This window comes from Lissotriton vulgaris, unplaced genomic scaffold (assembly GCF_964263255.1).
Source record: "Lissotriton vulgaris unplaced genomic scaffold, aLisVul1.2 SCAFFOLD_1808, whole genome shotgun sequence".
In the NCBI taxonomy this organism is placed as follows: domain Eukaryota; kingdom Metazoa; phylum Chordata; class Amphibia; order Caudata; family Salamandridae; genus Lissotriton; species Lissotriton vulgaris.
Genome location: NW_028251592.1, coordinates 165,051 through 175,621, shown reverse-complemented (window position 1 = coordinate 175,621; position 10,571 = coordinate 165,051).

The following is a 10,571-nucleotide window of genomic DNA, read 5'->3' as shown; positions in this document are numbered from 1 at the left end:
CATTATGAACAATACTTTGAATGGAGGCGCTGGCGCTTTGTGAAGCGGGGTATTCTCAATAATCCCTGGCGTGGCGCGCAAGATCTTAAGAGTTTACTTTCTCGTTGCTCAAATCATGGGTGTAATTTCTGATATTTATGTTGCTGTCGTCTTGCGAGAAAAACGTCAGTCACTCATAATTACTGAACTTATGAAAATGTCACACACATAGCAATCTGAAACCTTGGCAGCTATGGGCAGGCTCTAGCTGACGACTCTGAGGGACTCCGAGAGGCCTCATGTAACATACAGAGCTACTCTCACATCCTGTTTGGTACGGTACAGTTGGGTCCCTCCCACAGTGCCCTTCATTTGTGGTGCTGTGCAGCAGTTGTAAGATCTTAAGAGTTTACTTTCTCGTTGCTCAAATCAAAATGGGTGTTATTTCTGATATTTATATGTTGCTGTCGTCTTGCGAGAAAAACGTCAGTCACTCATAATTACACTGAACTTATGAAATTGTCACACACATAGCACTCTGAAACCTTGGCAGCTATGGGCACTGAAAGGCTCTAGCTGACGACTCCGAGGGACTCCGAGAGGCCTCATGTGACATACAGAGCTGTGCTGTGCATATACGGTCAGTGGTAGGTAACTTAACACTGAACGTATATGCACAGTACAGTTCTGTATGTTACACACTGTGGTAACGCGGTCGGATTGGAATCTAATCACTCAGGCCTGATTGATTTGGAATGTCCCTCGCCTCCATCCAGACCACCACCACTGCGCGACGCCCCGCCCACCAACTTCAGTGTTTGCATTAAAGACAGTCAATGAGTGATTAATAATGAATCTGATGTTGATTATGACTAAGAGTATTTCGGGCGGAAAAAATACACTTACTCACGGTCACGGACCACGGTCATGGGTCGGGCCGGCTCCTGCTGTTGGTGGCAGACACAGGACAGGAGGGCTGCCTACTTCCAGGGGCAGGCAGCGGCCTAGCCACCACAGTACAATAATTAAATTATGGTGGCTGCTCCGGTCCTCTCCTGGCTGGTTCTCGTGATGATGGCTGCAACCTGCTGTAGGGCACACTGACTGCGCAGTTTTAATTGCCTCTATATAATGCGCATGCGGGAACGACAGCACCCTAGGCGGCGAGCGCAGACGCGCCGGAGGAGGCAGGGCATGACTGCGCGCTGCGCACAGGCACCTCCCTAGTCCCTCCTCCAACGCTTCCGCTTTTTTTTTTAGGCTGCACTTCAGTCTGCAAACACACCGCCGGTCGACAATCAGGCTTGTTGCTGCTGCAGTGTATGGGCTGCACGGCAGGCGTGCTTGGAAGGGAACTAAGACTGAGTGAGTACGTAGACTAGAGTCTCACTCAATCTCAGACACGACGACACCCGTGTGAGTGTGACTGACACTGACGCTGTGACGGTCGGGTCGGACCGAAAATCGGCCCCCACTCACAAAACGGGCCCCCTGATTTAAAACCGGCCCCCACTCCCTCCAGCCTACCAGGGGATTGCCCGGTGCCCGAAAGCACCAGTCCGGCCCTGACCTCAATACACATTTACTTCTGCATGCTCCATTGGAAAGGATTTAAATTCACCAGCTTCTATTCCAGCAAAATGACAATCAGGAGTGCCTCACTATTGTCTTCAATATAGCATGATAGCACTCCAAGGTGTTCCTTAGTGCTGACTTTATTTCGACCGACATCATTGAGGAAGATATTTGAGACTTTATAAATGTTTGCCCTTCTGGAGCTTTATCCATACATTCTATGACAAAATGAATCCTTTCATGTTGTTAATTTGCTGCATTCTCCTCTACAGGAAATTAGGAAATTATTTTAATGCTAGAGCTCCAGTTCTATCAACATGAGGCTCAGGAGTATCTCACTTTGTCATAAATATAACATTTTAGAGATCTGTTATTCATTACACATCTGTGGTAAAATTGTTGTAGAATACTGTATAATCAACTGAAAGGCTACTGTTGCTGGTAAAAGTCAATATTTTATTGCGCAGGTCAGGCATTTATCATACATCAATGGTTTTGTTTGTGAATTCATAATAAGTGTACCTTCGTTGTACGTTCTGTGACACCTTCCTTAATTTATATATATGTATGCATGTATCAACATTTATATATTGCAAACCTAACTGTGAAGCATCGATGTGCTGAACATTGCATGAGGGTTCTGGTCGCAATCTACAAGATTTTGTGCATCAAGTGGGAATTACATTAAACATTAAACATTTTACACTCATTTAGGTATAGAGAGATTAGGTGATTTGCCCAGGATCATAAGATTGCGAGTATAGCGCTGAAGCCGAGATTTGATTATGGGCTCTCTAGATTTGAAAGGTGGCAGTCTGAGCCACTTGACCAAATCTCCATGAGCAAATCATGTGAGAAAACAGTTTTCTTGCAAACTTAGTTCAGCAAATCCAATCAGAGGATGAACATTTTCACAAGTTAAAATCGCTGTAGACCTCACCATTGTGTTTAAACTTAGCATACCAATGTATGTGTATTTGTATAGTGTACAGCTCACCCATTAGGTTATCATGGTGCTGATGCAGGAATAATGTGGGCCCTGCCAGGGCTAGGTGAAGAGCGAGGTCTTCAGTTGCTTGTGTAGTTCAAGAACTGAGAAGCTGGCTCTGATATGCAGGGAGAAGATTGTTCCAGTCTTTAGGAGTGAGGTTGGTGAAGGCATGCCCTTGACTGATAGCTTTGTGGCAGTTTATGCAGTAGTTGGGGTACATGAATGAATTTGGATTTATAAAGCGCCTAGTTACTCCAGGGAGTGTCCCAATGCTAGCAAAATCAGGGCTTGGCAAGTCAGGGGCAGGAGGGCTTCTAACTCTGTCTAAAGAGCCAGGTCTTCAGATTTTTGCAGAAACTTAACTCAGACTGTTCAAGTCTTGGATTCATTGGCTGCACGCATGGGGCCAATGTTGGTCAGCCTTTGTATGTGTGCATGCAGAGTCTAAAGAGTGCTTGTTTGTGGATTGGGAGCCAGTGGAGCTCTTTGAGGTGTGCGGTGATGTGAGGGTGGATTGGGCGGTTGAGGGTAAGAACCATTGCCTGGCACAAACTTATTCAAAGTGCATTAAAACAGCTTTGTAGACTAAATTCTTTCACACATTTTTTTTACCCGCTCTTTGTTTGAAAAGACACTGGAGAGAACTGTGGAAAGTTGTTGGGGAGAACCCCCAATCGAAGAGGCAGTGGAGCGTGTATACAGAGTTAACCGGTGCCCTAACTCCAGGGAGGCTCCGAGCAGGATTTGGCATTACCGCCAGCAGCAGGCGCTCTACAAGAGCGGAGTAGCGCCGCCCCCATCAGAAAATATAACGATAATAAAGCTGGTTTTAAACTAGTTTTATTTGAATCGCTTGGACCTGCCCCCAGGACTCTGACGAGTCTTGGGGGTGGGTCCAGGGAATGACACTGCTGGAGGGGGAGTGGTGGCCACTCTCTTCACTGCACACGAGGTGTTTAGCCAGTCGTCTCCGGCCGGCCAAACTCTCATGCGCAGTGAAGCTCTCTCCAGCTGCAGCTGCGTTGCTGGGGCTGGCGAGAGCATGTACAGGCTCCCAGTGCCTGGGAGCGCAAGTTACCAGTGCTCAGGCCAATCCCGATGCTGCTTTCATGCAGCGTCCGGATTGGCCACAGTGCTTTCTGGGAGGCTGTGCCCAGAAGCAGGAAGGGCATGATGCCGTGGGAGACAGCGGTGGCGCTAAGGTAAGTTTCTTTTTTAATATTTTTTTTATTTTTTTGTCCCTCCCCACCTCCCTCCTCTGGCCCCACCCTCCACTTTGGCAGGGGACGAGCCACTACTGGTTACTGCTAGAGATGCGGAATTTGGTACTGGGAAACCAGAGGTATCAGCTCAACATCCTGTGATTCTGGGCAAATCACTTAATCCCACGTCCCTATGAAATGTATATGAGCTTGTGTAATTTAACTGGTGCTCATGATAAAATAAACTTTAATTTGCGTTACTAAAGCAGTAGCTCCTGATACTTGTAGTTGCAGGCTGTTTGTATGCAGCTGCAGAATAACACATTTAGTCGCTCCAGACGGAGTGATATTCTACAGTTTTCAGACCAAACGGAAACTGCTAGATGTGGGAGGAGGGGAAGGCCCAGAGGATTTGTCATCAAGTTTCTTGAATAACAAACTTTGTCAAATCCTCTGTCTCTCCTTCTCTCCTCCACAGTTCTATAACTAACAGTTGTCTCTGATAAAACTGAAGGACTATTGCATATCTGTGGGGGTTCTGCAATAACCATTATCAGGCTCCTGAAGCTATGGCTTGGCAGTAGTCTTTATAGATTGAGAATCGAGATCTGTGGCTGCATTTTGAATCGTACAGTCCTGTAAAAAAATTGAGCATTTTTGCAAAGATTCACTTTCATGGTCCGCAAAATGGAAAAAATATTTCCCATCCCTAGGATTCTTGACAGGGGTGTAGCTTAGTCAGTGAGGTTCAGGGGGATGTTTCAAACAAAAAAGCAGTGGAACACAAGGTGAATGAGTGAAATTATGAAGGTTAGGAATAGACTGTTCCCATGAGGAGCAGGGTCTGTACTGATTTGCATTAGATGGGCCTTTAGGGCTGATTTAGAGTTTAGCAGACTGGTACTCCATTGTAATGGCAACAAAGTACCCTATCTGCAAATTCAAGGTCTGCCCATCTGATTTTGAGTTCAGTGGACTGCAGTTGATATATTGCAAGAGTAAAATTTCCTCTGTCGGTGTAAAACATCTGACAACCCAAAGAAGGGGCTGTCGAAGGTAAGCCATCCGACCGCCTGTCCTACTTGGAGTGAACGGTCAGATCCTTTTTTTTTTCTTTCTCTTTATCACCGCCAAGTATATCTTGGCAGTAAGTGACAGTAAAAACCACCAGTGTGGTGATCATTAGTTGTTTTTTTCTTTATTTCAAAAACGAACTGCTGCTTTGGGAGTTTGTTTAAAAAAAACAAAAACACTTAAAATGTTTAATGCTGGGTGTCCTGTTACGTAGAGACATCAGTTTAGCACTGAGACCTGGCTGAAACATGTTGATCACACGTACCTCCAGTAATATCCGCTTCTCAGTTTTTTAAGGCTGCCAAGGGCCCAATATTAAAATAGTTCTTTGAGCATCTGGGACCCTTTGGACATTATTTTTTTAACTCACACACTTTGCACTTTTACTTCACACTCACTGCACACAACCTGCTCCGCTGTAATCAGGCGTCGACCTGCTCCGCTGTAATCAGGCGTCCAAGCACACCCAAGGGTGGGACCCGATGATGAAGCATGCCACCAACTAGGTTGGTGGGTGAGGGTCCTCCTAAACAAAAAACAAATGTTTTTCCATTTACAAACATACAGATGGAGCTTCTACTCTGTAGTTAGTTCCCATTGATCTTTCCAAACTCAACCGAGGAAGTGAACTAGCACATGCTTTTTCCTCGCTCTCTCGATTGATACTTATCATAACAGGTAGAGACATTAGTGAACCTTTTCCTACATTGACACTAATTGCTATTACAGCGGTTCTTGCCAATGCATAGAGAGATCTGTGAGCAGGCGGACATCTCTAAATTTGGCAGGGCTGCAGATGTAAAGTCGTGGGGAACCTCTTCTGCCTTTACCGAATCTGCCAAACTATAAATCAGGTCTTGTTTGGCCCAGTGGCAAAAAAACTGGTTCGGAATACCACCCGAGTGATTCCCAGTGGTTGGACTATTTGCAAGCATTCATCCAATGAACTTTATGGTGTTTCCAAGCCTACTACTGACAAGGTTTGTGAATTCCAAAAAGTAGTCAAATTGCATCCATTCAATGAGTACTACTATGCGTACAGATTCGCTACTTTTTGGGTAAACTGGTTAATATATATATATATATATATATATATATATATATATATATATATATATATAATATACTTCCTGATCTAAAAAATTAAGAAGTTAAATCCTCTTAGTGAAATCAGAACAACTAGCAAAAGCAACGCAGATTTGACCCAGGCCACAGACTCGACCACCAGCCAAGAAAACATTTATTTGGGGTAGTCCTACCTCAAACACCCCCTCCTCCTGAAGCTATGCCCATGATTCTTAACATTTTAGCAAAATGTTCTGCTCTGTATGGGAGCTAGTTAAAATCATCTCTGATCTCATTGATTGGTTGAGAGCAGGCATTGACTTGGAAATCTACAGGTGGAAACAACCAGTTTGAAATAAATGGGAATGCATATAGTCTGAAGAAGAGTGACAAAGCTCCGACCCTCCAAATCACTTATGTAGAGAGTCTCTCTCCCTCTCCTCTACCACCCCCCTCCCCTCCCGCCTCCATTCCAACCCCCTTTTCCTATCAAGGGTAGAACTGCCCTCTTTCAGATCTCTTACTTACCTTAATATGCATTTCATAATTACCCATATAGGATTTTGCCCAATTGTGATTATTTTTGTTCATCTTAGCAGAGTACATTCCATAAGTTGAATGCACAATGTTGGAACAGACTGGCAATTGAGAAATCTTCTTGTCTTTACTCTGATTTTAAAGTTTCAATTCTTATATGGTCCTAGACAAGTGGTGCTGTCAGCCTGGCTGTTGAATTCTGTGGGCTTAAATGGAGTATGGTGTAAGGGATGCTGTTGGTTTTTTCATAATACCCACTCATTTGGGTTTTATACTGTCAAGCTTCTTCTGGAGTATCTTGCTGCTATTGAAACAAAAAAACAAGAGAAAGGCAATGAAAATCAGATCTCTTATTCACTGTTATGTGTTAGCAAAACCGTCAGTATCCACAAACAGGGACATTGTTTGTGAAGCACACTTATAAACCTTTTCTTCAAATTTATATCGTGAGTTAAGCTTTCGAAAATTATTTTGAAATAGATGCAGGTTGGGTCAATATTTAATATAGAATGTATTTTAGTTGTGTTAATATAGATTTAAATATTGACTTTTTCAAAGAGCATGCACTATGGTGATGCCATTTTGTGGCACAATACGGTTTTTAGGTTTCGACCTAGCCATAGCGCCCAGGGCGAAAGCTTTTGTTTACAGTAAGGGGGACTTGAACACTCCCCTTCTTCCATTGGCTAGCTCCATAAATGGAGGCTAGCCATTGGAAGACATCGTTGTCAATTACTTTTTCACGGTCAGAACGCGAATTGTGGGCGTTTCTGACTCTTTTTTTAAGCCCCGCCCCCTTGTTGCCGTGTGTCCCGGGCCGCGCTGTGATTGGCTGCCGCCCGGGACACCCCCGTGACGTCATTCCCCGGGCCGCGCTGTGATTGGCTGCCGGCCCGGGACCTGACTTGCTTGTTTAGCTTTCTGATTTGCTAATAGACCCTTTTATTTTAGATCCCAGGTCTATTTTCTATCCCAGACCGAAGGTGCCTGCAGGACATTCACCCATACCTCCCAATAGATGTCCATGTTTTCAGATGTACACCAGCACCAGAAATGTACACGCACGTTTGCTTTGTTCTCTTAGTTCCCTGGGCGCTCTCTGTACAGACCCCCCCCCCCCCCCCCCGCCCCCCTCAGCCTGCATTGATGCCGCGTTGGCGAGCCTCGATGTCTTCTGACGCATTTGTTATTTCTGTCTTCCCTCGTGCCCCTTGCATGTCTGATCGAACACCGAGATATCGGAGCTACAATGATGTATTCCCAGATTTTTATCGCAAGCCAACCTGAAAACGACCTTTTTTGTTATAAATATGTCCGTCTGGGAGAGTGTCCGTATATCATACGCGCGTGCAGAGCGCCCAGCTGGGCTGGAGAGGTTAATCAGCTCCTCAGCTCTCGCGTTCTGTTGATCCCCAGAAAGCTGCTTTCGAGGGTGGGCGGGTATAAACAGTGACTCGGCCGCTGGCGGGAGTCACTCACTGTCACAGGCATGTGATGTGCAGCTTTCCCCTTCCCTGCAGAGGATGTGGGCTGGTGGCTAAATTGTCAGCTGCGATGCGAGGGCAACTAAGTTACGATTCCCGCTTCCACATTTTAACAATGGAACCGTGTGATCCTGGGCAAATTTCTTCAGATCAGTGTTCTTGGCGGCCAGTGGGACACCGTCTTACAAACCAGGCCTCGTGAAATGAGCTATATAAAAACGAAACATTTACCTAACATTGTGCAAGCAAAGAAAGGCCACCAAGACAAAATGTTAGCAGAAGACGTCACATCACCAAGGACACAGTCAGCACCAGCGGTGGACTGTTATCAGCCGCGTAGCTAGGGGGGTGCGGTGGGGGCTGGCCGCCCCAGGCGGCACTGTTTTTTGGGCGGCCACGGCCGCGCGGTACTAGTGGCCCGTTGCGGCCGCCTTTATAATTTATTTGGGGACACTGTCAGTGTCCCCAAATAAATTATAAAGACGGCCGTATTAGTGCTCAGATCACTGCATCCAAGTGCCGCCTAATTGGCCAGTGTGTGTAAGTGCAACCGCACTGCACGCACCACCCGAGAATATGTAACAAGTTTCTTTGGGTCCCAGGGCCGTCAATCAGCGCGCGAAAGCGCTACCAATGACGGCCCTGCAGGGCCTGCAAAGTTTAAACTTCGGAGCCCGCCTTCGGCAGTGAACCGTGCTGAAATTGAGTGTGCACCACGCACGTCACGTGATGGTGTGTGCATGCTTCCAGGGATCAACAGGATCATAACTGATTTCCGGTTTTGGACCAGGAGTGAGTGACTTGTTTTACTTGTCACTTTAAGTGAAGGCCGGCGTAGATCATGTGAGAGAGACATTGACTCTCTCGACTCTCTCTCCTTGTGGTGATGGTGCTGATCTTTGGGACATTGAAGCAAAACCAAGTAAGTTTTCTCCATTGATTTTGCACTGGCTTTGATGGTGGTACTTCAACTGGACGCCCCGCCCGTCTCTATGCTCTCTTCTCGTGTGCTCTGGTATACGAGGCTCACTCCCAGCGCCGCAATAAGCAAACATTCAGTTCATTAAATTTTGTGGACTAGTAAGAAGAAGAACCCCAAACATCACTGTCCGTTGCTAAAATAGGCCACCATTCCCTGATTTCTAGGAACATTTCAGACGAAAAACACAGCCTCTTTTACTGTGTTTATTTTAGACATGCGAGCCCCAAGCCACCTCGGTGTACACGATTCTGCCCATGCAGGGAAGACACTGTGGAGGTGAAAGACGCTGTCCTCGTTGACTCAGCTGGCGCACGCCCCCATTTTCCAGCACATTTCTTCACACTGCGCTTAACTATCCGTATGCTTCTGTCCATATTCTCTTTCTCAGCACCCTGCCCCTTCCTTCCACCGTCCTTTTCTGACCACCCCTAAGCCCCCTGCCCCTCCTCCATTTGGTTTTGCAGGGGGCCTGGGAGTTTTGCATAGCCCAACTCCCACACCCCCAAAAAAACTTTGTTTTCGCACAGTGCTTGTAGTGAATGCTCTGCTTCACCGTGATCCAAGAATGGGTTGTTTAGTGGTTTGTTGCTGGATGGTGCGGGCTCGCTCATTAAATCCAGACATTACAGATCATGTAGGTGCATGCTTAGTTTTTTGACATGCAGTCATGTCTCACGTGGAAACCGGAAGCACTCCCACAGCCACAGAGGAAACCCGACTGCTGGGTAAATAGAACAGGGAAAGAAAGAAGGAATGTTGGAAGAAAAGGGTGAAAAAAAGGAAGTAGGGATGATGATGTAGGAGGATGGATGGATATGTGGATGAATGAGTGGGTGAAAGAAGAAGTGAATGATGATGGATGGACACATGAAAGTATAGTAAAGGGATGGGTGGATGGGTGAGTGCGTGAATGGATAGGTGGATGGACAAGTGAAAGGAAGGCAGAACAAATGGATGAATAGTTGAGTGAATGAATAGGTGGAGGGACAGCTGAAAGGAGGATAGAGTAAAGGGCTGGATGAGTGGGCGAAAGATCTGGGAATGGAAGTCGTAGTGGATGGATGATGAATGGATGGATGGATGATGAATGGATGGGTGGCAAAGTAAATGAATGTATGGACGGATGGCAGATTGGATGGATGGCAAAGTAAATGAATGGATGCGTGACAGCGTGAATGGATTAAAGGCAAAGTGACTGAATGCATGATTGGATAGCAGAGTGGATGGATTGATGAATGAATGGCAGGATGGATGGCAGACTGGATAGATGGATGGATGGATGAGCAGATGGATGGCAGAATGGATAGATGGTGAAGGGGATTGATGCATGGCAGAGTGAATGAATGGGTGGTTGAATAGCAGAGTGGGTGTATTGATGGATGAATGAATGGCAGAGTGGATGGGTGGTTGGATGAATAGATAGAAGAGTTGATGAATGGATGGGTGGCAGAGTGGATGGATGGTGAATGGAGGGCAGAGTGGATGGCAGAGAGGGTGAATGACAGAGTGGATTGATGGATGGATGGAAGAGAGGATAGGAGGATGGATGGATGGCAGAGTAGGCTGATGGATGGCTGAGTGGATGAATGGAAGAGTTAATGAATTGATGAAAGGATATCAGTTGATCGATGAATGGCAGAGGTGATGGTAAGATAAGAGTGGAGGATGGATGCAAAGAGAAT